The 27,739-nt window shown below is 39.1% G+C and overlaps 1 protein-coding gene and 1 pseudogene across 7 annotated transcripts in view; both read right to left on the bottom strand.

Moving 5' to 3' along the window:
• Eml6 (EMAP like 6) overlaps window positions 1–27,739 on the bottom strand; it is a 460,853-nt gene that overhangs the window by 292,828 nt on the left and 140,286 nt on the right. The window lies entirely within an intron of this gene.
• Window positions 5,414–6,004, bottom strand: LOC123460166 (annotated as a pseudogene).

Raw genomic sequence — 27,739 nt, 5'->3', positions numbered from 1 at the left:
AATTAGTTGTTTTTGTTTAGTTTTTGTCTTTTGTTTCCTAGGCATGGTCTCACTCTAGCCCAGGCTGACCTGAAAATCACTATGTAATCTCAGGGTGGCCTCAAATTCACAGTGCTCTTTCTCTTTCAGCCTCCTAAATGTTGGGAGCAAAGGTGTACACTACCATGCTTGACTGAAATTGGTGCTTTTTAATCTCCTTTCTACCAGAAACATAGCCCAAATTTTTATGTTTTCTCCCCAATAAAAAGAGGATATATCGCACAGTTTATGTGCCTTCTGGTGCAAGGAAGGTCCATGGTAGGATATCCATGCTCATACCAGCTTCTTTTTTTTGTTGTTGTTTGTTTGTTTGTTTTGTTTTTCCAGATAGGGTCTCTCTCTAGCCCAGACTGACCTGGAATTGACTATGTAGTCTCAGGGTGGACTCAAGCTCACAGAGATCCTCCTAGCTCTGCCTCCCAAGTGCTGGGATTAAAGGCATGCACCACTCCACCTGGCCTCACAGCCAGTTTTTAAGCTTGGGTTTCTACAGACCTTTTCCCAGTCCCTTACACATGCTTTAAATCATGGCATATGAGTGTCACTGGCCATTTTAAGCCCAAGTGTGAAGATTTCTGCTCTTACTCTCATTTTGGTATCTTCATGCCCTACTGGGGGCTGGTTCTTGGGATCCCTTTTCCTTATCCCCTCTGTGGGAGCCTAGGATAGGGTCCCCACACACACCAGGTCTGTGAATGGTTAGGGTTAAAGAGTGTTGTTATTGTTTTGAAGGTAATTTCTGTTTTTATTACCTTAAATATAGAGATCCTACCCTTTGTTGATATTTAATACAGAGAGAGATCACTTACTTGATGCCTTCTTATCATATCTATTTCTAGTCTGATATACATTTTAGGTATGTCTGATGCTTGTCTTTTGTAAGGAGTTTATAACCTGATCAAATACCTTGACTGATTACTTATTTGATCTTTTTGTCTAGTGAGAAATTTCAGTAACCTAGGTGTTCAAAAGAGAGGAACTATAAAGAGAACCAAAGTTATATGTTGTTTGTTACTCCGTTTTCCTTGTCAGAGACAAATGGCCATTTTGTCTCTAGACAGGTCTGGGAGACACATGGCTTAGATTTGCATGGGGTCTGAGATAAAAGGGGCACCATTTCTTTTTCCACAGTCCAGCTTGCCATGAATTTAAATAGCATATAACAGTAAGGAAGAGCAAAAGGAAATGACAGAGCAGAGAGCTAAGCATCTTGACATTTCTTTTTGTCTTTTTGGAAATTGTTTGTTTTTACCTAGGAAATTTATTTTACTCATTTGTAATACACAAGGCGATAGGGTCTTGTCTATGTCAAAACTGGTTAGACCTCTAAAGAATGTGAATCACATCTGTCTTTTTGACCCACCAAAGACAATACACCTCACCTGTGAATTTAGATTAAGTCTGTGTCCCTATGTAAAACTTTTACAGCCTCTTTTAAGAGTCTGTAAACAGTTGAAAACATCCTTAATTTTAGGCATGGTGTTTATCTATGTTCAGCCTGAAAATTAGCTTTTTGTTCCTTATGAAAGCAAATTAATTTTATGCAAAATTTGATCTTTTTAGATCTCCTATATCCTTTTCTACATATGCACACCTTCATTCACGTATTTTAACATTCTGATCTAAATTCCACTCACAAAAAGCTTTTTCAGCAAGAATTTTATGTCTAACATTGAAAAATTTCATGCCAATTCCTTCAATCATCTCATCTCAACCCATAATTAACCGTTTTGCTTAGAAGACTATTAAGAGACTATACCAGGGGGATGGTGTTTAAGTGTTTAAGGTGTTTGCCTACAAAGCCAAAGGACCTAGGTTTGATTCTCCAGCATGACAGAAAGCCAGATGCACAAGGTGGTACATGTATCTGCAAATTGTTTACAGTACCTGAAGGTCCTGGCATGCCCATTCCCCTTCCTCACTATGTATCTGCCTTTCTCTCACTCTCAAATAGATAAAATAAAATAAAGTTTAAAAAAAAGAGAGACTAAGAGCCAGGTGTGGTGGCCTTTAGTCCCAGCACTTGGGAGGCAGAGGTTGATGGATCGCTGTGAGTTCAAGGACACCCTGAAATTACATAGTGAATTCCAGGTTAGCCCTGGGCTAGAGTGAGACCCTACGTAAAAAATAAATAAATAAATAAAATAAAATAAAATAAATTTTAAAAAGAGACTACAACAAATTGATTAATTTTCTTATCCACTGACAAAAAAGCATATAGTCTAGCTTCAAAGAATTAATTAAACATCTTATTATTTGAAATTTATAAACAGTCTTAGTAGAAATTAAGAATTTATTATTTATGCCACTAAAAATCTCTACCTGACAACCAGAGAGTTCTCTCTCTCTCTCTCTCTCTCTCTCTCTAGATACATACATATATATATATATATATATATATATATATATATATATATGTGTGTGTGTGTGTGTGTGTGTGTGTATAAATATATAATTATATATATATATATACTATAAATTTTATATAGCCTATAAATTTTATATAGCCCATTTATTTGAGACATCTGTTAATAAGCTCCATCAGCTACATTTTAAGTTATAAGTCTGAATACAAGCAAAACATGACAATGTTGGGATAATTTTTTTTTAATTTAATTTATTAGTTTTCTTTTCAGCAAATACAGTCAGTTTGGTACCATTGTTTAGGCTCATCCATGATCTACCCCCTCCCATTGGACCCTTCTTGTTGATGTAAATGGGTCATGCATTGTGGAGTTAGTCCCACAGTTATTGGTACAATAAATGTCTCTGCATATCATGACCCAACATGTGACTCTGACATTCTTAACGCAACCTCTTCTGCAAAATTTCCCTGAGCCAAGTGGGTTCATTTTTGGTCTGCTGAGGTGCTGAGGTGTTGGGGCCCTGTGAGGCTCTGGCTCTCTGATTTGGTAGGAGTTGATTTTTCTCCTTGGTCTCCTTCCCCTCTGTGCTGGTATCGGGTTCATCAGGAAAACAGCACCCTTGCTTGTTTCACCAATTATCCTTAGTTTCAGTCGGGCCCCTTTTGAAGTATGTTGGGGCAACTCTCTCCTTAGGATCTGCATCTATCTGAAAAAGAGAAGCAGATTCTCCAACTGAGAGTAAGTTAGCACCCAGAAAATTGAGATAACACTTACTTTTTTGATAGAGAGTTTAATAGGTGTAAGCCCACTTGTACCCCATGATTGATGGCAGCTTGATATTGGAGAGCGGGCTTATGTTTGGATATGGTTTTGACTTGTTTCCCAGCTTCAGCTATGGGTCTCGTACCACTGAGGGGATCAGTTAGCCAAATCAAGAGCAGTTGGTTCCCCACCATGGCTGTGTGCCACTATTGCACTTGTGTGGGCATCACACCAGGTTATTTGTTGCTTAGTAAGTTGAGTTGCTTGGACAGATATTGGTCATTTCCCCCAGGCGTCCATGTACCACCTTCTGGCACTAGACACGCTGACTGTCTGTAGACTGACTCTCTCCTGGCTTCCAGCCATGCCGTTCCATTTTACGTGTCAGCTGCATATGTAGTCTTCAGCAATAGGGTCTTACCACTGACCTTTGGTAGGTCATCAAGTACTCTGACAGAAGTGTGTCATTGTTTTGGGAAACCTTGTAGGTTTCTCTGATCAAAAGCTCATTGTGGATGATAGCCCCAAGCTGGTAGTGGGGGTTACAGGTCAGTGCCCACTAAGAAATTGAGGAAAAACATTACTAATATACAAGAGTTAGAGAGGAGAGAGAGAGAGGGGAGGGGGAGGGAGGGAAGATGTAGAAGATTTAGGTTAGTCTTGATCCTACTCTCTCCAGTGTCTTATGGTTCAGATGTTTCCTGTAAGGGTCTAGTGAAGGTTCAGCCATTCGGTCTGCCTTTTAGGAAGTAGAATTTTATGGTACCATTGCCGTTTGGGTCCAGATTAGTGTTTCCCACCCCTTCAATGCCCTCCCCTCCCTCCCCATCCATCCTATTGTCTAGTCCATGAGGTGCTTGCTGGGTATGTAAGGTATCTTGGGTAGATTCAGGTTAGATGTTGTAGATGAGTGAGACTATGTGTTGATTTTTTTTCTGTGATTGGTTAAGTTCACTGAGAATGATCTGTTTCAGGTTCAACCATTTTTCTTTAAATTTCTTTGTGTCGTTTTTTTCTTACTCCTGTATAGAATTCCATTGTGTAGATATACCACATCTTAGTTATCCATTCTTCTAGTGATGGACATCTGAGTTGATTCCAGCTCTTAGCTATTACGAATTGAGCCGCTACAAACATGGTTGAGCAAATCTCTCTGGCCTGTGGTTTGATGGTTTTAGGGTAGGTGCCCAGTAAGGGTATAACTGGGTCTGTTGGTATCTCTATAGTCAGCTTTTTCAGGAGTCTCCATATTGCTTTCCAAAGTGGTTGTACCATCCTACATTCCCACCAACAGTGAATGAGTGTAACTGGTTCTCCACATCTTCACCAGCATTTATTTTCATTTGATTTTTTGATGTTGGCTATCCTTATTGGGGTAAAGTGGAATCTCATAGTTGTTTTAATTTGCATTTCTCTGATGATTAGGGATGATGAACATTTTCTTAAGTGTGTGTTTGCCATTTGTATATCTTCCTCTGTGAACTGCCTGTTCAACTCTGTGCCCCATTTTGTGAGTGGGGTATTTGTCTTCTTATTGTTTAGAATTTTGAGTTCTTTGTAGATTCTAGAGATTAGGCCTCTATCAGTTGGATAACCAGCAAATATTTTCTCCCATTCCGTGGATATTCTATTGGCTTTGCTTCTTATATGCTTGTCTGTAAAGAAACCCTTCAGCGTCATATGATCCCATTGGCTGAGTGACTGTTGAAGAACTTGAACCACTGGGGTTTTGTTCAGGAAGTCTTTTTCCATTCCTATATCATGGAAAGTACTTCCTAAATTTTCTTCCAGTAGTATTTGAGTTTCTGGTCTTATGTTGAGGTCTTTGATCCATTTGGATTTGAGTGTAGTGCATGGTGAAATGTGTGGATCAAGTTTTAGTTTCCTGCATATGGTTATCCAGTTTGTCCAGCACCATTTGTTGAAGATGCTATCTTTTTTCCAGTCTATATTGTTTGGGCCTTTGTCGAATATCAAGTAGCTATAGTTGCTTGACCCCAAATCTGGGTCCTCAAGTCTATTCCATTGGTCTATACTCCTGTTTTTATGCCAGTACCATGCTGTTTTTATTACTATGGCTTTGTAGTATAGCATTAGATCAGGTATGGTGATGCCACCAGAGGTATTTCATTTGCTGAGGATATGTTTGGATATGTGAGGCCTTCTCCACCTTTAACTTGGAATCTGTACTCAAAGTACACATGCAAGGAGGACACTATTATGCTAATACAATTGACTTGCTACTGCATTTCCCTGCTGTTTGTCTAATATTAACATTATAAACAGAGCAGTGCAACTAGTATTTGGAACAATCCTTATAGTGTTACAGTGTCAGGCACAACCTTTTATTTCTCTTCGCACCACTGGTTCTCTTTGCGCACCTGGGCCTCTTCCTCTTCAGTAAAGTCATTTTTGATATTGAAGGTTTTGTGGATCTCCTCAGGAGTCTTCCCCTTAATCATATTGTCAACAGTCTTGCATGTAACGTCCAGCAAACCCTTGATGTCTAAGTAGTTTTCAGCCAGAATAAGTTCTAAACGTGTTCCTTGGTCAACTTTCAGGAATTCTTAGTCCCACACAGGGATATCATCAGTCTGCTTCTCTTTGTTCTCATCATCCTCAGGAGGAGGAGGGTCGTCCTTATGGTGGGTGCACCACTGAATGACCTTTTTTAGTATTGCTGCATTAACATTTGGTAGGGGAACTGGGTCATCATCTCCTTCATCATCCATTCCCAAATCTTCCAACATGGTTTTGATGGTTACAGACTGCTTGGCAAGTTCTACATCAACTTCAAATATCTCTCCATCAGAACTTTGCAACTTAATTGAAGGCATGGTGTTGGGGGTCAGCACTGTGGGCCGGAGGCCGACAGGAACAGCGAGGCCTCCGCACACGGGAGAAAAAGACAGACAACAAGGCCTTTTTTTTTTTTTTTTTTTTGGTTTTTCGAGGTAGGGTCTCACTCTAGCCCAGGCTGACCTGGAATTCACTATGGAGTCTCAGAGTGGCCTCAAACTCATGGCGATTCTCCTACCTCTGCCTCCCAAGTGCTGGGATTAAAGGTGTGCGCCACCATGCCCAACTTGTGGGGGGGATAATCTAACACCCCTGTAGAGGATTTTATTAAGAGTAGGTAAAGCAGATTTTTATTGTCTTGAGGCAAGTGGGGCTGGAATTCAAGCCAGTTGTTTACTCCTTTTTTTTCACATTACAAAACTAAAAATTTTATTTATTGGGCTGGAGAGATGGCGTAAGCAGAAAAGGAACTGGCCTGCAAAGCCAAAGGACCCAGGTTTGTTTACTCCTTTTAAGTGACAGGACCATTACAATCTCTCAAAATACCTGGTTAATTATGAGCCACCACCTTAGGGATAATTTTGTTGTTTTTAATAATCCTCTATGTAGGTTGAGGTTGACCTAGAACAGAAACTCAGAAATTATATTTATGATATCATGTAACAAGTTATGGCCTGTTTATATAAAATTTTAGTTCACTGTAGGCTTTAGTTAAATCTGACTTTTAAAGACAAAAAACAAAAAATCTTGAAATAAGTCAAATGTATTAAAGAAACCAAAAGGTGTCTATAAATAACACCTTATTTGTTTAAAGTGTAAACAAAAGAGAAAATATCAGGTACTGTTCAAATTAAAATTATGTAGTTATTTTTATCAAACAAGTTAAAAGCCATGTGGTTTTGAAATTTGTGTTTAGGCTATCACATTGGATCCTTGAATTGGTGAACCTCAGGTAGCTAGGATAATAGCCATATGTCATCAGATCTAGCTATTTTACTTTTTATATCTGTATGAGTATGAGTCATGCAAAGATATATTTGTCATAGAGCACTTCAGCAGAAAATCATGGTAGTTAACCATCAGGCATGTCTTTCCCATTGTATCTCTTTATTTCTTGAAGGACAGTGTAGTTATCTCATCCACCAGTTGACATAGCTACAGGCCTCAGCTCCATCAGGGGTGGGGAGACATGTGGTTGGTACCCAGGCCTGTTGAAGAAACCTTTCCAGCCAAGAGCCTAGGCCTGGATCTTGACTGGGGCAGGTTTTCTCTCCCCCTCATTTATTGGCCAGAGACCCACTGGCAGCTCCCTGGAGGTAAAGTCTCAAATCTCTAATTGAACTGGGCAGAGCTCAGAGCAAGAGTCTGAGTTCCATCCTCCTACCCCAACTCCCCATGGACAGCCATGTGTCTTGTGGCACAATGGCTTGTAATGGGAAAAGAAAAAAGGGGGGAGACTTAAAAGCCAGCCGCCTTTGGTTTCTGAACCTCCATGTGGCCATGACCTCCCCACCCCCAGCTCAGCAGAACCAGCTCCCAAGCTACAGAGGAGTTCAGCTTTGTTAAGAGACTTAAGTGTATTTCTCTCCAAGGTGAAGTTGTCGCGTTTACAGAAGAGTCTGCCTGACATCATCCCAGTTCGGCCCCAGGCAGTAACATATATTTCAACAGGGTTCACAATCCCAGCAGGGTGGAGCAAAGAGGCTGATGTGTGGCCTGGCAAAGAGTCCCCAGGCCCAATGGAGGTCTGTCTGCCTGCTTGGCCACCAGCAATACCATGCATAATTCATTCCTCTCAGCTTAACCAGAGCTAGTGATGTTAACCTCTAGCAAGAAGAGGAAAAATGTCAGTTTTCCCACAAGTGGAGAGAAGCAGTAGAAATACTCCAAGTCTTGCTCATAGCCAGAAAATGTGCTGCCCATTTTCCTCCCATAATTTAATAATCATAACTTTCCTTCTCAATATTGTCTCTGCAGTCACCAACTGTACCAAGTTATTAGGGGTCCAAGAAAGTTTTTGAACCCTGAACCCTAGGTTTATTTTAATTGAGTAAAAAGAGACTGAGAAGGATAAATATTAAATTATTATATTTATTGAGGGAAGTACAGAGCCAAGGAAAGGCAACCACATCACTAGAAATCCCACAGGGAGGGCCTGGGAAAACCATTGAAAGAAAAGAGAAAAGAAAGCTCAAGGAGCTCCTGCCATGTGGGGAGCTAGAAGGGATAAAGAACCCATGTGGAGAGTAAAGGCTACTGGGCCCTCCCAGCTGGTCCTGGGCTGAGGCCCAACTAAGGGAAAATATCATCTACAGTTGGAAGTTCCCATGTAGTCAGAAAGCCTGCCCTTCCCTTGTATTTATAATCTTATAGTGGTGGGCTGTCTTCTGGCGCAGGTGAGCCAGAGGGACAGCTGGTTGGGCAGGTCTAAGGGCTATCTCAGGAAGAGGCTACTCTGACACCAAGTCCTGGGAGCTGAACTTGATCAACCACAATGTTTAAATCCTATGAAAGACCTCCCTATAGGAAGGGTCCTGGTTGTTTGTGGAAAAACAGGCCAGGTCTAGGGAACTAAGTAAGAGATAAGAATCCAGATCATCTTTGATTTCAAGCAAATGCAGACTTTCCTGCCTTTTTCTTACTTTCAGGGGTCCAGTCACCCTAACAGTAGTCCTCCTCAATAGAACCCCACTCTTTTCCAATCAGTGCCATTATTTTAACTTCTGATAACCTGTGATGCTGGAATTTCAGCTTGAGTTGCAAGTTAGCAAATCTTGTAATGAGAGCTTGGGGTTTGATTTTCTACAATTTGAGCCCTGTTCTGGATACAGAAAGGATTCTTCCAGGGTACACTTAGAAACCTTCAGATCATGTATATGGGTCTTAAGCTTGGTAATTTCTTTCTGAGCTTCTGCCTTTCCCTTAATAGTTTATCCAGAGATGCTAAGAGCAACCATTCATCATCATCATTCATCTTACTTTTCCACAAATATTCAAAAGTTTTAGATAAATTCCTTGCTCTTCACAAGATATGACTCAGGATCACCAAATACATCTATCTCACAGAATAGTTCACACCATGGATTATTAGTGCCCTCCTTATTACCAGTAAAAGTGCTCTCCTTATTACCAAAAGGGCTTTTAGTCGCAATGAAGTTGGAGAGTCAACCCCAGATAGCACCAAGCCCACTAGAGAAATCCATTCTTACAATTCTGTTTCCCTAGAACCATTCCTGGTACCACAATCTATATTCATCAGGGTTCTCCAAATGAACAGAACTGATAGAATGAATTGTATTAAAAGGGAATTTATTGGATTAGCTTACAGCAGTCCAACAATAGCAGTTTGCAGGCCCACGAGTCAGAGAACCCCATAGCTATTCAGTCCATGATGCTGGATGCTTGAGTAGTCCCAATTCAGAACGGAAGGCCTAGAGGCTTCCTGGAAAGCCACTGGTCTTTGGTCCAAACTGATTTCAGTCCATGCTGGTCTTCAGTCCATGCTGGAATGCAGCAAGCAGCACTGACAGTCAGGTGGGAGGAAGGGATTCTTTTCACACAGCTCTGTCTTAGAAAAGGCCTCCCTCTGAGAGGGGCTGCCCACTCTGGGGGAAGGGCTCACCCTGGAGGAAGGACTTCCTCCTTTATTTGATTCTTCCTGAAAGCAACCTCAGAGACCCAACCAAGAGGAATGTCTGTGTATTCCTAAACAGATCAAGTTGACAGCAAAACTTAACCATTATAAAGAAAGAGATGATACTCAGGGTCCTCTTCTGGCCTACATACATATGCACCTTAAGTGTCCCTATCTTCGTACAAATGCATACACAGCACATGTACACACACACACACACACACACACAGCAAAAGCAAAATGTTACCAAATGAACGTTTCCAAATATTTCTTGCTTAACTTTTGTCCTACTAACATAAATAGGACTACCAATTGAAATTCATGTTAGGACTACATACATTTGTGAAGATGAGAGCCTTTCATGGGTATGTGTATATGCATGTGGGGGGGTTGGCTAGGGATTGAACCCAGGGTCTTGTACATGCTAGTCAAGCATACCACGACTGAGCTACACCTCCAGCCCAAGACTTCTGTGAATAACACTGTAATGAAGTACTGATTCCTTATCTAATTTGGTCAAATCATGGTTCAACTGCAACCATAAGTTTACCACAGAAACAACAGTGCAGAAAAAAAAAAGACCATGGAAGTATTCTATGTAAGTTGACTACTGTTGCAGTCAGGGTCACATTGCTGGGAGAACTCACCTAACCAAGAGCAGCTTGTGGGGAGAAAAAGGGTTATTTTGACTTACAGACTCAAGGAGAAGCTCCATAATGGCAGGGGAAAATGATGGCATGAGTAGACAGTGGATATCACCTCTTGGCCAACATAAGGTGGACAATAGCAATAGGAGAGTGTGCCAAATACTGGCAAGGGGAAACCGGCTATAATGACCATAAGCTGCCACCAACGATACACTGCCTCCAAGAGGTGTTAATTCCTAAATCTTCATCAGTAGGGACCTAGCATTCAGAACACCTAAGTTTATGGGGGACACCCAAATCAAACTACCACAACTACTAATATGGAATTTATAATAGAGTCTACTTTATTTTAAAATTGTGTGCCATATATCATGTAAAATTTCCAATAAATTCATAAGCCTGTGTGTTCACTTTTCCCTTGGAGAGCTTGCTGGGAACTAGTAACCAGTACACAATGCTATGGAACATTTTCCTACTTGCTTAGGTAGTTATTATTCAAGCTTTTACTTGGCCTTTTCTTCAAGTGAATCTCCTGCAAATACAGCACTCAGAAATTTGATTTATGGCCAAATTTAATGAAAAAAAAAAAAGATGTTCTAAAATGGTTGTATTTCATAGGCCTTCTTCCTTTCTTTAAAGAATTAAGATAATTTAATTTTTTTAAAAAAATTGTGGGGCTGGAGAGCGACAGAGAGAGAAAGAGGCAGAGACAGAGACAGACAGACAGAGAGAGAGAGAGAGAGAGAGAGAGAGAGAGAGAATGGGCATGCCAGGGCTCCCAGCCACTGCAAATGAACTCCAGACATGTGCACCCCCTTGTGCATCTGGCTAACATGAGTCCTGGGGAATCAAGCCTCAAACCAGGGTCCTTAGGCTTCACAGGCAAGCTCTTAACCACTAAGCAATCTTTCCAGCCCTAATTTTGATTTTTACAAGCTTTATTTTTGTTTTTCAAGGTAGGGTTTCATTCTAGTCCAGGCTGACCTGGAATTCACTATATAGTCTCAGGGTGGCCTAGAAGTCATGGTGATCCTCCTAGTGCTGGGATTAAAGGTATGTGCCACCACGCCTGGCTGATTTTTATAAGATTTTAAAGCTAAAATAACTTTTGAAAAGATTAATCTGTAATAGATATTTTAAAACTGTTTCAGTAATATCTGCTGCTTTCATTTTTTTGTTCAGTTTGCTTACTTTTTAATTAACTCTTTCATAGTATATATCCACAGTGGAGTTATCCTCAGCAATAAAGAAAAATGAAGTTATGAAATTTGTATGAAAATGTGTAGAATTAGACAAAATTAAACTTTGTGAATTAACCCAAGCCCAGAAAGACAAAAACTGCATGTTCTTTCTCATGTGTGGGGCTTAACTTTAATGTTTGTTTGTATATAGAGATATAGATATATAGAAATAAGGACATGAGAGAGAATGAGACTGGCATAGGCCACAATTTGAGCTGAGTAACCACAAGAGAGGAACAAGAGGTGGTGTGAAGGAGGAAAGAACTAAGGAAACATGGGGCATGAAAGCGAAAAGGAGGCTAAGTTGGGGGAGATAATAAAGGTACAGTTAGAAGTGGGGAGAGGAGACTTCCGGTTAAGATGGTGGCGTAGATACCACGCCAAAGCAGCCTGGGGGGAAAAAAGACCAAAAAAAACTCAGCAAAATACACACTTTTACTAAAAAGTGAGGTGTATAGGAAATTGAAGCAGCAGTGGAGAAGTAGGAGAGATCCAGAGCATCCAGAGCCCGCACAGGCTGGCAAAAGTGGCCCCGGCAGCTCCACCAACCACGGTGGCAGCGGTGCACCAGAAAGCGGCCAGACAGCCGCAGGAAAAGCCAGGTGCGGGAGCTTCCACTCACACCGGAGCTCTCCGCAACTCAGGAAACATGAAGGGAGAGCGGCAGTGAGCAGCGGAGGAGCAGACCGCAAGGTAGAAGAACATGTGGAACAGCGAGAGAACTAGAGCAGCTGCGGCTCAAGCCCCTCCCCCACTGCCTGAGCCCAGCTCCAGCAAACAGAGCAGCAGTGTCGGGACCGGCCACACCAACTTGGGCTGACAGCGGGACCCAAGCAGGAGGAGAATTCAGCAGCAACATCAGTGACTCCGGCACTGTAACAGTGGCCCCAACAGCAGCAGATCCAGAGATGGCAGCAGCAGCAGACCCAGGAGCGGCAACAACAGCAGACCCAGCATCAGCAGCTTCAGCAGCAGCAGTGGCTCCAGAAGTGGCAGCTACAGCAGCAGCAGAGGTAGCAACAGTGGTGGGCCCAGCAGCAGCAACTATAGCTGCTGACAGAACCAGCAAAGGCAGCTTTAGCAGCAGCAATTCCAGCAGCGGGGGTGCTGATCTGCAGGGCCACAGTTGCCAGGCTCACTTTGCCCCACAGGAAAAGCCAGTGCCCAGCTCCAGAAATCAGAACAGCAGCCCAATGACCAGGCAGCAACTTGACTGACACGAAAATCATCCAAGGTAACTGGAATTGCACCAGGGAAGGGTCTCACTTGGTCACAAGCTGACTTAGATTCCTCAACAGACCAGAAATCTTAACCTCTATGGTGATAGAGGATCTGGTTGTTATAATAACTACTTTGGCATACATACTTGGGACTGTTTTTGATTGAATGGGTACAGTGTTTAGTTAAGTTTCAGAATCTACCTACATTTTATTCCACTCAGCCTACTTGAACACAACCATAGCAGGGAAACTCAACCCCTAGGAGCACCTTTGTAGTTACTCTCAGAGTCGTAAGAGCCACACCTAACACCTTAAACTCCTACCCTGAAAATATATAACATCAAGTCAATTGATACAGCTAAGAATATCCAGCTAGCTAGAAAATCCAAGCATTAACTTAATCCAAGATGCAAAAATATATACATTATAACACAAGACACACTAAAAAGCAAGACGATATAAATCCACCTAGAAGTATTAATGCATCAGAAATGACCTCCAGTGAGAACAAGTTAGAGGTAATGCCTGAAAAAGATTTCAAAAGAATGATTGCAAATATGTCCAAAGAAGTCAGAGAACAAATCAAAGGAGTCAAAGAAACTTAAAGAGGAAATCAAAGGAATCAAAAAGACACAGGACACCAATTTCATGAAATAAAGAAGGCAGTACAAGACATAAATAAGGAAATAGAAATAATAAAGAAAAACCAGTCAGAATTACTGACAATGAAGAACACAGCTAATGACATAAAAAATTCTGTAGAAAATCTCACCAGTAGAATGGATGAAGGAGAGGACAGAATATCTAAACTAGAAGACCAGGTGGCAGATCTAATACAGTCCAACAAAGAGAAAAACAAACTTACAGAAAAGTATGAGTGGGAATTTCAAGATATTCAGAATACTATGAAAACATCAAATATAAGAATTCAGGGCATAGTAGAAGGAGAAGCATTCCACCCAAAAGCATAGTAGGCATCTTCAACAAAATCATAGAAGAAAATTTCCCCCAAATTGGGAAAGAGGTGCCAATGTAGATACAGGAAGCCTTTAGAACCCCAGCCAGACAAAACCCAGAAAGAACCTCTCCTCGCCATATTATAGTCAAACTTCCAAACACACACACCAAAGAAAAAATATTGAAAGCAGTTAGAAAGAAAAATCAAGTTATCTACAAAAGCAAGCCCATCAGGATTACAGCAGATTATTCAGCACAAACTTTTAAAGCCAGAAGGGCTTGGAGTGATATATTCCAAGTTCTGAAAGATAACAAAGGTCAACCAAGGCTACTTTATCCTGCAAAGTTATCCATTCAAATATATGGAGGAATAAGGACATTCCATGACAAAAGCAGGTTAAAGGAGTATTTGAAGACAAAACCAGCTCTACAGAAAATACTTGATAGAATCCTCCATGCTGAAGAAAAGGAAAAGCATACATACAAGGACCCTAAAAAACAAGCAATACTCAAATACTACTTAACACAAGAGAGCACAGGTAGAACCAGAACCACAAAAAAAAAAAAAAAAAAAAAAAAAAGGCAAACATAAATACACACCTTTCAATAATATCTCTTAATATCAACGGCCTCATTGCCCTAACGAAAAGACATAGGTTTGCAGACTGGATTAAAAACCAGGATCCTACAATTTGTTGTCTCCAAGAAACTCACCTTTCTACAAAGGATAGACATTATCTTAGGGTGAAAGGTTGGAAAACAGTGTTTCAAGCAAATCGGCCTAGAAAACAAGCAGGGGTTGCTATCATAATATCTGACAAGGTACACTTTATTCCCACGTTAGTCAAGAAAGATAAGGAAAGTCACTTTATATTAATTAAGGGCACACTCCAACAGGAGGATATTACAATCGTAAATATATATGCACCTAACATGGGGGCTCCCAAATTCATCAAACAAACACTATTAGAACTGAGGTCACAGATAACACCAAACACAGTGGTGGTTGGTGACTTTAACACCCCACTCTCATCAATTGACAGGTCATCCTGGAAAAAAATAAACAGAGAGGCATCTGGCCTAATGAGGTCATAGAAGGAATGGACCTAACAGATATATACAGGACATTTCATCCAAAGGCTGCAGAATATAAATTCTTTTCAGCAGCACATGGAACATTCTCTAAAATAGACCATATATTAGGACACAAAGCAAATCTTAACAAATTCAGGAATATTGAAATAATTCCTTGCATTCTATCTGACCACAATGGAATTAAAGTACAAATCACTAGCAAGAAAGGCTACAGAGCATACACAAAACCATGAAAACTAAACAATACACTTCTAAATGATGAATGGGACAATGAAGAAATCAGGAAGGAAATCAAAAAATTTATAGAGTCAAATGATAATGAGAACACAACATACCAAAATCTCTGGGACACAATGAAGGCAGTTCTAAGAGGTAAATTTATAGCCTTAAGTGCCTATATTAAGAAATTAGAAAGGTCGCAGGTAAACGAGCTAATGCTTCACCTTAAAGTCTTGGAAAAAAAGAACAAGGCAAACCAAAAATTAGTAGGTGGGAAGAAATAAAAAAGATTAGGGCAGAAATTAATGAAATAGAAACAAAAAAAAAAAAAAAAAAAACAATCCAAAGAATGAATGAAACAAAGAGATGGTTCTTTGAAAGGATAAACAAGATTGATAAACCCTTAGCAAATCTGACCAATGGAAAGAAGAGACACAAATTAATAAAATCAGAGATGAAAAGGTAACCTCACAACAGATTCCAGAGAAATTCAAAAAATCATAGGGACATATTATAAAAGCATATACTCCACAAAGTATGAAAATCTGAAAGAAATGGATGCTTTCCTTGATTTATATGACCTACATAAATTAAATCAAAATGAGATTAATCATTAATAGACCTATAACAAACATGGAGATGGGAACTGTTATCAATAATCTCCCAACTAAAAATAGCCCAGGCCTAGATGGATTCACTGCTCAATTTTACCAGACCTTTAAGGAAGAGCTAACACCATTGCTTCTTAAGCTTTTCCATATAATAGAAAAAGAAGGAATTCTACCAAACTACTTCTATGAGGCCAGCATCACCCTGATACCAAAACCAGGCAAAGATAGAACAAAAAAAGAAAATTACAGACCAATTACCCTCATGAACACAGATGCAAAAATTCTCAACAAAATATTGGCAAACAGAATACAAGAATATATCAAAAAGATCATTCACCCTGACCAAGTAGGCTTTATCCCAGAGATGAAGGGATGGTTCAATATATGCAAATCTATAAATGTAATACATTATATAAATGGGTTGAAGGACAAAAATCACATGATCATCTCATTGGATGCAGAGAAAGCATTTGACAAAATCCAACAACCCTTCATCATAAAAGTCCTACAGAGACTGGGAATAGAAGGAACATATCTCAATATAATAAAAGCTATTTATGACAAGCCTACAGCCAACATATTACTAAATGGAGAAAAACTGGAAGCTTTTCCACTCAAATCAGGAACAAGACAAGGGTGTCCACTGTCCCCAATTTTATTTAATATAGTTTTGGAAGTCATAGCCATAGCAATAAGGCAAGAGACACACATAAAAGGGATACAAATTGGAAAGGAAGAGATCAAGTTATCATTATTTGCAGATGACATGATTCTATACATAAAGGACCCTAAAAACTCTACTAGCAATTTGTTAGAGCTGATCAAAACATACAGCCATGTAGCAGGATACAAAATAAATACACAGAAATCAGTAGCCTTCATATATGCTAACAACAAACACACAGAGGATGAAATCAGAGAATCATTCCCATTCACAATTGCATCAAAAATATAAAGTACCTTGGAATAAACCTGACCAAGGAAGTAAAGAATCTATACAATAAGAACTTTAAAACACTCAAGCAAGAAATTGCAGAAGACACTAGAAAGTGGAGAAACGTCCCCTGTTCCTGGAGTGGAAGAATCAATATTGTGAAAATGGCAATCTTACCAAAAGCAATCTACACATTTAATGCAATCCCCATCAAAATTCCAAAAGCAATCTTCATGGAAATAGAAAAAACAATCCAAAAATTCATTTGGAATCACAAAAAACCTCGACTATCTAAAATAATATTGAGCAACAAAAATAAGGCTGGTGGTATCACCATACCTGATTTTAACCTATACTACAGAGCCATAGTAACAAAACAGCATGGTACTGGCACAAAAACAGACATGTAGACCAGTGGAACAGAACAGAGGACCCAGATGTAAGCCCAAGTAGCTATAGCCACCTGATATTCAATAAGAATGCCCAAAATACTCATTGGAGAAGAGACAGCCTGTTCAGCAAATGGTGTTGGGAAAACTGGATATGTATCTGCTGAAGGATGAAAATAGATTCTTCTCTCTCGCCATGCACAAGAATTAAGTCCAAATGGATTAAAGACCTTAACATCAGACCTGAAACTCTGAAACTGCTAGAGGAAAAAGTAGGGGAAACCTTTCAATATATTGGTCTTGGCAAAGACTTTCTGAATACAACCCCAATTGCTCAGGCAATAAAACCACAGATTAGTCACTGGGACCTCATGAAATTACAAAGATTTTGCACTGCAAAGGACAGTGAAAAAAGCAAAAAGGCAACTTACAGAATTGGAAAAAATCTTCATCAGCTATATATCTGATAGAGGATTAATATATAGGATATACAAAGAACTCAAAAAGTTAAATAATAAGGAATCAAACAAGCCAATCAAAAAATGGGCTATGGAGCTAAATAGAGAGTTCTCAAAGGTAGAAATACGAATGGCATATAAGCATCTAAAAAAATGTTCTACGTCACTAGTCATCAGGGAAATGCAGATTAAAACTACATTGAGATTGCATCTCACTCCTGTCAGATTGGCCACCATCATGAAAACAAATGATCATAAATGTTGGCAAGGATGTGGAAAAAGAGGAACCCTTCTACACTGGTGGTGAAAATGCAATCTGGTCCAGCCATTGTGGAACTCACTGTGGAGGTTCCTAAAACAGCTAAAGATTGATCTACCATATGACCCAGCTACAGCCCTCCTAGACATATTTCCAAAGGAATCATCTCATTTCCTTTGAAGTGCGTGCTCAACCATGTTTATTGTTGCTCAATTTATAATAACTGGGAAATGGAACCAGCCTAGATGTACCTCAACTGATGAGTGGATAATGAAGATGTGGCACATTTATACAATGGAGATCTACTCAGCGGTAAAGAAAAATGAAATTATGAAATTTGCAGAAAAATGGATGGACCTGGAAAGGATTATACTAAGTGAGGTGACCCAGGCCCAGAAAGCCTAGCGCCACATGTTCTCTCTCATACGTGTATCCTAGCTACAGATGATTGGGCTTCTGCATGAGAGTGAAAATACTTAGTAGCAGAGGCCAATAAGTTAAAAAGGAGACATAAATGGAACAGAAAGGAAGGGAGGAGGTTACTTAATAGGTTGATATTGTATATATGTAAGTACAATGATTGTAATGGGGAGGTAATATGATAGAGAATGGAATTTCAAAGGGGAAAGTTGGGGGGGCAGGGAGGGAATTAACAAGGGATTTTTTTTATAATCATGGAAAATGCTAATAAAAATATAAATAAATAAGTACAAATAAACAAATAAATAAAAAACCTAGAATCAAACTTTATGTAACTGGAAAAAAAAAAAGGAGTGGGGGAAGGAAACAGCTCAATACACAAAGTGGTTCTTGCATTTGGAGTTTCTTTGCAATGGAAAGGGCACACTTGCACTCTTCCTCCCTCTCTCAGAAATTTTAATGCCAAAGATACCTTAATTAATGAATTAACTAACATAAAATTACTTTCAAAGCCAGGCATGGTGGTGCACACCTTTAATCCCAGCATTTGGGAGGCAGAGGTAGGAGAATCGCTGTGAGTTAAAGTCCACCCTGAGTTTACATAGTAAATTCCAGGTCAGCCTGAGCAAGAGTGAAACCCTGCCTCATAAAAACAAAAAACAAAAAAACAAAAAAAAAAGAAAGAAAAAAATTCAAGATTTCAATATTTCAGGCTTTCAAGTGAGGATCCACTGTTCAGTTATACTGGTTTTATTTTATTACGTTTTGATTTAATTTTTATTTATTTGTATGTGAGTACGTGTTGGCATGCAAGGACTTCTTGCCACCGTAATGAACACCAGACACTTGCACCACTTTTTGTTCTACTTATGTTGATGGCTTGGCAATTTAACTTAGAAGCAAGCATCTTTAAGTACTTAACAATCTTTCCAGCCCCTAAGTGGGTTTTATTACTCAGCTTGAATTACACAGATTCTATGGTATCATAAAATTTCCCAACCTAGAGACAGAAGTCACTAAGAGGTGAGGTGAAAAAGAAACAACAAAAACCTACTCGAACAGAACTTCACCTAACAAAAATCACAGGAAAACCCCTCTTGATTGTAACTTTAAATGTTAATGGCCTCAACACACCAATAAAAAGACAGTAATTACCTTAAATAGTAATGGTCTTAACTCACCCATCAAAAGACACAGGTTCTCAGGCTGGATCAAAAAACTAGACCCTTCTATCTGCTGTCTTCAAGTAACCTACCTCACCACTAAAGATAGATACCTCCTCAGGATGAAAGGTTGGAAAATTTTATTCCAAGCAAGTGGAAATAAAAAACAAGCAGATGTTGCTATATGGATATATGATAAAATGGAATTCAAACCAAAAGTTATTAAAAAGGACAAAGGCCACTTCTTACTCATCAAGGGAATGATCCAACATGAGCACATCATAAATACATGTGCACCAAACACAGGTGCACCACAGTTTATAAAACAAAATCTACACCACAATAAAACTGAAATAACTACCAACACCATCATAGGTGGAGGCTATCCCATTTTCAATACCTTGGAAAAACACTAACCAAGGTTGTGAAAGACCTATATAATGAAAACATTAAAAAAAAAAAACTCAAGAAAGAAATCAAGGAGGACCTAAGAAGATGGAAAGATCCTCACCATCCTCCTGGACAGGTAGAATTAATATTGTGAAAATTCTACCAAAAGCAATATGCAGATTTAATGCAATGCCAATAAAAATACCAGCATCATTCTTCACAGAGATTGAAAAAATGATCTCAAAATTAATATGAAATGGAGCAAGCCTCATATATCCAAACATATCCTTAGGGGGAAAAAAACCCTCTGGTGGTATCACCATACCTGATCTAAAGCTATATTACAAAGCCATAGTGACAAAAACAGCATCATATGGCAGACAGAAGTCAACTGTAGTGGAAAAAAAAACAAAACAGCATCATACTGGAATAAAAGTAGAAGCATAAACCAATAGAAGAGAAATGAAGACCTAAACCTTAGGTCAAGTAACTACAGCTGCTTGATCTTTGACAAAGGTGCCAATAATGTAGACTGAAGAAAAGACAGCATCTTCAACAAATGGTGTAGGACAAATTGGGTGACCATGTGTAGAAAAATGAAGTTAGACCCACTCGTTTCACCATACACAAAAGTCAAGTCCAAATGGATTAAAGACTTCAGTATAAGACCTGAAACTCTTCAACAACTGGAAGAAAACATAGGCACTCTCTACAACATAGGACTGGAGAAAAAAACTTCCTGAACAAAACCCCAGTAGCCAAGAAAATTAAATAATCACTCAACCAATGGGATCTCATGAAACTAAATAGCTTTTGCACAGACAAACATACCATAAGCAGCAGAGTCAATAGATTACTCACTGAGTGGGAGAAAATTTTCACCAGCTATACCCCTGACAAAAGCCTAATATCTAGAATCTACAAAGAACTCAAAACACTAAACAATAATAATAATAATAAATCAAACAACCCACTCCAAAAGTGGGGCAGAGAACTGAATAGGGAGTTCTCAGAGGAAGAGTTACAAATGGCTAATACACACTTAAGAAAATCTTCAATATTTCTAACTATTAGGGAAATGCAAATTAAAACAACTATGAGATTCCACCTTACCCCAGTAAGGATAGCAAACATTAAAATATCTAATGAAAACAAATGGAGAGGATATGGAGAAAAAGAAACACTCATTCACTGTTGGTGGCAATGTTAAACTGGACAACCACTATGGAAATCAATATGGCGACTCCTGAAAAGGATGAATATAAAGTTACCAACAGGCCCTATTATTCACTTACTGGGCATTTACCATAAAAGCTCTATATTTTAGTCCAGAAATATTTGTTCAACCTTGTTTATAGCTGCTCAATTCATAATACCCAAGAAATGGAATTAACCCAGGTGCCCATCATTGGATGAATGGATAACCAAGATGTGGTATATCTACACAATGGAACTCTACTCAGTAGTAAGAAAACAAATGACACAATGAAAGTTGTAGAAAAATAGTTGAAGTTGGAACAGATCATTCTAAGTGAACTCACACAATCACAAAAAGACAATCGTCACATGATCTCACTCATCTGCTCTTCCTAACCTGGATCAGCCTGAGTTGCTGACATACCTGAATGGCATCTTGAGACTTGCATCATAGGGAAGGTAGGGCTTGGGGGAAAGGGAATATGAGGACACAAAAACTGAACCCAAATTGGACTGGTACCATAGAATCCTATTTCCTGGAAGTTAGACTAAAAGATTGAACCCTCAAGAGGACCTTAGGAGGAGCAACTGAATCAAAGGGCCCTGGAAATGGTAAGACTAAGCCTAACCTTAAATTTCTGCTGTTTCTCTTTTTTTTTTTTTCTTTTCTATCTTTTTAAAAATGAGAACCTAAGGATAAACCTCACCAAGAATGCCAAAGACCTCAGCAAAAAAAAAAAAAAAAAACTTTAAGACACTGAAAAAAGAAATTAAAAAAAAGATTTTGGAGAGACTTTCCATGTTCTCAGTTGACAGAATGAATATTGTGAAAATGGCTATATTGCCAAATGTAATCTATAGACTCAAAGTGATTCCCAAAGTTCCAATGATATTCTTCTCAGAAGTAGAAAAAACAATCCAACAATTCACATGGAAACACAAATAATCATGCACAGCCAAAGCAAACCTAAGTAGAAGGAACACTGCTGAAGGTTTCAAAATTCATGATGTATAATCTATCTACAAAGCAGTAGTGACGTAGCCTACAGTACAGTACTGACACAAAAACAAATACATAGATCAATGGACCCAGAAATAAACCTACACATCTGTGGCCACCCAATTTTATTTTTGTAAATTTTTATTAACAAGCTCCATACATACAGACAATATACCATGATCATGATGTCCTTCAGACCCCTTTCTGTTCCCCTTCCTGAATACCCCCTCCACTGAATCATTTCTTTTTTCCAGCTAGTCTCTCTTCAATTTTGATATCATCATTTTCCCTTCTTATTATTCAGGTCTTGTATAGGTAGCATCAGACACTGTGAAGTCATGAATACCACAGCCACTTTGTGTCTGGAGGGCAGCATTACAAAGTACTCTTTTCCTTCCTTTGGTTCTTTTTAAAAATGTATATTTTATTGAGAGAAAGAAAAAGATATAGAACATAGGAGGATCAAAATCACCAGAGCTTCTTGCTGCTACAAATGAATTCCAGATGCATGTGCCACTTTGTGGATCTGGCTTTACATGGGTACTAAGGAATTAAACTGGGCCAGCAAGTTTTGCAAATAAGTGCCTTTAGCCACATAGCAATCTACCTAGACCTCATCCCATTTTTTGGTGAAGTGGAGTCTCTCTCTAGTCTAGGCTGGCTCTGAACTCACAGTCAGCCTCTTCCTACCTCAGCCTCTCAGTGCTTGAATTTAAGGAATAAGCCACTATGTCCATTGCTTTTACATTTTTTCTATCACCTCTTCCACAATGATCTCTGAGCCTCGGAGGGTATGAAAAAGATATCTGACTACTGCTGAACACTTCACTGTCATTACTTTTCAGCACTCTGGTGAGTTTTTATGGTTGTTTGTTTTGTTGTTTTTCAAGGTACTGTCTTGCTCTATCCCAGGCTGAAATCAAACTTACAGCAACACTCCTACTTCTGCCTCTCAAGTGCTGGGGTTAAAGGTATGTGCTGCTACACCTGGTTTTGGTGAGTTTTCTTTGTTGAAAATTAAGTGCTCAAATAAAAAAATATATACACTAATAAAAGAAATGCATATTTAATAGACAGTGTTGGTAAAACTGGAAATTCACCTGAAGACAAATAAAATTAGATCCACATCTCTCACCCTAAACAAAGATTAATTGAAAAATTGACCCAAAACATTTATGTACCTCCACTTATAGTAGGAAGAACTAGGTGGCTCACCAATCGTCCCTACTCCTACATGCACCCAACACAGACATGCATGTAGACTATCCTTTCATGCCTGCCCAGTGCAAGGCAGACAAGGTTGCTCAGCACATGTCCCAGATGAGTGCCCAACTCAGATGTGCATGTAGAACACCCAGTCATGGAGCAAGGAGGACCAGATCACTCAACACAGGTCCCACTGGTACCACTGTTTTACCTACTCTGCAAGACAAAGATTATATTTATATAAGCAAACTCCAACACAAAAATAGTAACACAAGATATCATGGCACAATTTCTCCACCAAGTGTGCCTTGTTCCATAGTTAAAGACTCCAATACTTAGAGGAAACTCCTAACAAAGAAATCCAAAACAAGATTGTGATAAATACATACAACAACTTTAGTGAGGACATGAACAAATGCCTGAATGAAATGCAAGAGAACACAATCAACTAAATGCAATTAGAAAGTGAAACCAAGATAAGAAAATGGAAGTCAAGAAAGAGAGATGCTTAAGAAAAACCTAATGGAAATAAAAAAAAAAATCAAATAAATTAAAAAGCTCCCAGGAAAGCCATGTCTGTGACTTGAAAGATTATGTGGCAGGTCTTGAGGACAAGGCAAAGGAAATAGATTGGGAGGCCAAAATCAACAAGAAGTTCACAAAAACTGTAGGAGTAGTATATAAGGGAAATGTGAAGAACCTTAAAAAGACCAAATGTTCAAATCATAAGCACGAAAGAATTTCAGGTCAAGGGCATGGAAAATATCTTCAATAGAATCATAGAAGAATGTTTTCCAAAATTTATGAAAGAGAGAACCATCCAGGTAGAAGAGGCACATAGAATGTTAAATAGACAAGAACAGAAAAGAAATTCACCACCTCACATTATAGTTAAGACACTAAACACAGAAAACAAAGAAAGAGTGCTAGAAGCTGCAAGAGATAAACACCTTGTCCCATATAAAGGTGTCATGTATAAAGGCCCATCAGAAGAGCATCAAATTTTTCAATGAAAACTCTACAGGCCAGGCAGGTTTAAAACAGAATATTTCAAACATTTAAAGACCATGAATGCTAAGCCAAACCAATTTACTTAGTGAAATTATTCCTCTTAATAGAAACAGAAATACAAATATATGAACTAACTCTTATGAAGCCAGTATTATACTAATAGCAAAACCAGAGAGAGAGAGAGAGACAACAGAAAAGAAAGCTACAGTCCAATATCCCTAATGAACTGAGATATAAAACACTAAAAATTCTTGCAATTCAAATTCAAGAACACATTAAAGTATCATCTACTTAAATCAAGTAGATTTCACTGCAGGGATACAGGAATAGTTCAATCTACTGAAATCAATAAACATAACTCATCGTATAGGCTTAGCAAGAATCGCATGATTATCTCAATAGATGCAGAAAAGGCCTTGACAACTTATAATATCCCTTCATGATAAAAACTTTGGAGAGACTAACTTTGGAGGATCTGTAACATAATATCGGCTATATGTAACAAACCACAAGACAATATCATACCTTGGGTTTTTGCTGCCATATCTTGTGTACCATGATAGATTGTATACCCTCCAATCATGAACTAAAATAAATCCTTCTTTGCTTAGGTCACTTTTGTCAAGTACTGTCAAGCAACATCAACAAAATAACAACTAATAAGGAAACCCAAGGATTAGGAGGGAGTGTCCCCACAATCATGATGCTTGGGGTGTCCAGTGGAGCAATGCATGGGGTGCTCCTGGAGCCTTTGATCATCCATGTTCTGAAAAGTGAAAAATGCCTGAGATCTCTAAGGTCTGAGACAGGGTGCCTCTGTGGCAGATCAAGAGTCAGCGCCGTGTCCTCAAGGTTGTAATTTGATGAGGGTGTGGATAATGATCACCACATGGTGAGTGGCCTCCCAATCTGGAGTTCATAAGTCCAGGGGGAGAGGGGAAGGGGAGAGAGAATAAAATGACCTGATAGATTATCCAAAGGGCTATCAGAAAATCAGTTGAGCTCAGAGAAAGAATTCAGACATTCACTAGAGTGTACGCCTAGCCAGAAGTCTTCTGTCTCTACAGACTGGGGAAAGCTACTAAACTCACATAATCTGAGGGTCAGACTGAGAAGAAGGAGAAAGGAAAAAGCTGCCAGGTATCAAGCTTGGTTTACACAGAATACTATTAAAACTCCTTTAACCATGAGACTGAAAGGAATTTGTACCACTCACATAGACAAAGGCCACAAAAGACTGGAGGTCTATCAGATTGCAACTGGTGGCTGTTTAGTCCAGATTAGTGAGCAAAGCATGCATCTGTGCTCCTGAGGGAATGAAACACTGGCAGTGAGCTAGAAAAGAAGAGAGGGAAAGGGAAGGGGAGGGTGTGTAACCCAAAAGCCCCTGAGGGCTTTGGTCTGAGTCACAGCACCAAATGTAAGGAAAGTGAAAAAGAAAAGCAAAGAAAAATATTGGAATTGATCTCAACAGACAGAGACTGTTTATTGAAGCACAGCTAGGGCCTACAAACTTCCTGCAGGATGGAGGCTGAATAAATGAGCTAGGCCAGGGTTCAAGCTTATAAGGAGGATCCTAAGAAAAGCAGACTGAACTAGGTGCAGGTCCAAGGGAAGTAGATAAGGAACTTGTAGCTATTTGTGTCTTTACTCAGAATAGGACATTTTTCAGCAAGAATTGTCTAAGGAAAGATACCCCAGATGGTTTCTTTTCTTTCAAGGATTTCTGAGTTAAGGGAAGTACATTAATCACGAGAGTTATCAACCTAGTCTGAGAATGCTACTCTGGGAATGGCTGCCTCTGATGTTCCTCTGAGGCATTCTAGACTTAGGGCCAGTCATTAATCCTCTAGTTCCCTTGGGTTTTCAGGGACAGTCATTAACCTTTCAGAAATAACCACCAGAAAGTAGTCATAAACAAGGTGCTTCTTGGAAAGGAGGATTGGTGATGGGAATTGGTGACACAGAGACACTTTGAAAAAATATATTTAACAGACAGAGAGAAAAAAAAATGGGACACTAGGGCCTCCAGCCATTGAAAATGAACTCAACCCATGCACCACCTTGTTTATCTGGCTTACATGGGAATGGGGGAATCAAACCTAGGTTCTTAGGCTTCACAGGCAAGCATCTTAACCAGTAAGCCATCTCTTCAGCCTGGGGACAGTTTTCCACTATAAATATTTCTATAATTTTTGAGTTTAACACAAAAATTTAATCAAATAACTAAAAAGGGGAAACAAAAGGAACACATAAAAGAAGGCATCTGGTGGTTTGGAAGTCATCTACAAGGGCAGGAAGTAGGAAGGGAGGTCTGATGACTATGTCAGATTTAACAACCACCCAGATGTTCTAATCAGTATAATTGTTACCAATAAAATGAATTGGATCAGCATGGATGGCCTTACAGTACATTCTTTGGAAAAGGAGAAATACTGATGAAGACTGTAGCACAGCAATTTGCTAATGAGAAGTTTCACTGATGAGTGGGGTCTATGCAACATCCAGCTTGCTGGAGCTATTCAGCTCTTTTTCTCCCTGTTTAAGAAAGATACATGACTCAAGCAATGAGAGTTATATCTGGCAGAAGTCCTTTTAATTTAGGATAATTAAGTATGCCAGTCATGTTTTTACAGTAAGGTCTGATTAAATACTTTAGAGAAGTCATTAGTGAAGCCATCTGGTGCAACAGCCTTACCAGATGGCAAAATGCTACTACCTCTATCTGTTCTGTTCCTGGAATATTCTACCCCTACTATAGTATAGCATGTAATCATTTTCAGTGTAAGTTTAATTTGCTTGTTTACAGTATCCTGGGATTTAGAAAATAGAAGGCAAGCTGAATAAGATCTCAAAGATGTATTAAAATATCATAGCATTCCACTGTTAATAGTCAATTCATCATGTCTGCTTCCTCAAGATATTCTGTTGTAAACATTTCAGTTGGTGGTCACATGTGAGTATCAGAATCATAGAAAGAGGTAACCACCTATATTTCACACCTATGAAATGATAAGACTCCAAGAAAGAAACTCTTGTTAGTATTTATACCCTACAGGTAGACACTTCAATGGAACAATCACTAGGGTTGATTTCTTTTTCAACTTACACAATTGCTTAGCCTGACTGTGAAAGTGCATACAAATGGCAGTCACAACTGTTTCAGCACTTATATCAGAGTTAAACTTTGACTTGTGAATTCCCTAATCAACTGGGTAAACAGGTAAAGTCTCCAAAGTGTGAACAAAGACAATTTTGCTATGGTCACATCAAGTAGTATAAGATAAATGCTAAAGTCAAAGTGATAATTGTGTACTTCCAATTCCTAGAAAAGTCTGGGGTGGTTTATGATATGTGGCAAAAATAAAGTCTATAAAATGGCAGGCATTTTGTCACCATCCTCAACCCTAAGCCTTGGACTACATTGAATTTTCCAGCTAAAAATAAGGTCAAATCATACTCTTTTCCAATAAAGCTAGGTTTAAGTAGCTAACTGTATAGCTTACTTGACTGTGACTCGCCAATTCAAAGTCAGGGAACAGTGACTTCCAAGGGCACCCTCTGACAGCCTGAGTAACCTTCACTTATACCTCTTGTGGTTTGGGGCTTGTTTTTGTTCTTGGTTACCAACACACTAGCACTTCCCATCACCTGCCTATTTCCCTCTCTTTCAGCTTCTTTGTGTGAATTATTTCTTACCAAGAAGTTCTCGGTGTTTGGGA

The sequence above is a fragment of the Jaculus jaculus genome, chromosome 4 (genome assembly GCF_020740685.1).
Source record: "Jaculus jaculus isolate mJacJac1 chromosome 4, mJacJac1.mat.Y.cur, whole genome shotgun sequence".
NCBI classification, from domain to species: Eukaryota; Metazoa; Chordata; class Mammalia; order Rodentia; family Dipodidae; genus Jaculus; species Jaculus jaculus.
This window is presented reverse-complemented; position numbering and strand designations above follow the sequence as displayed.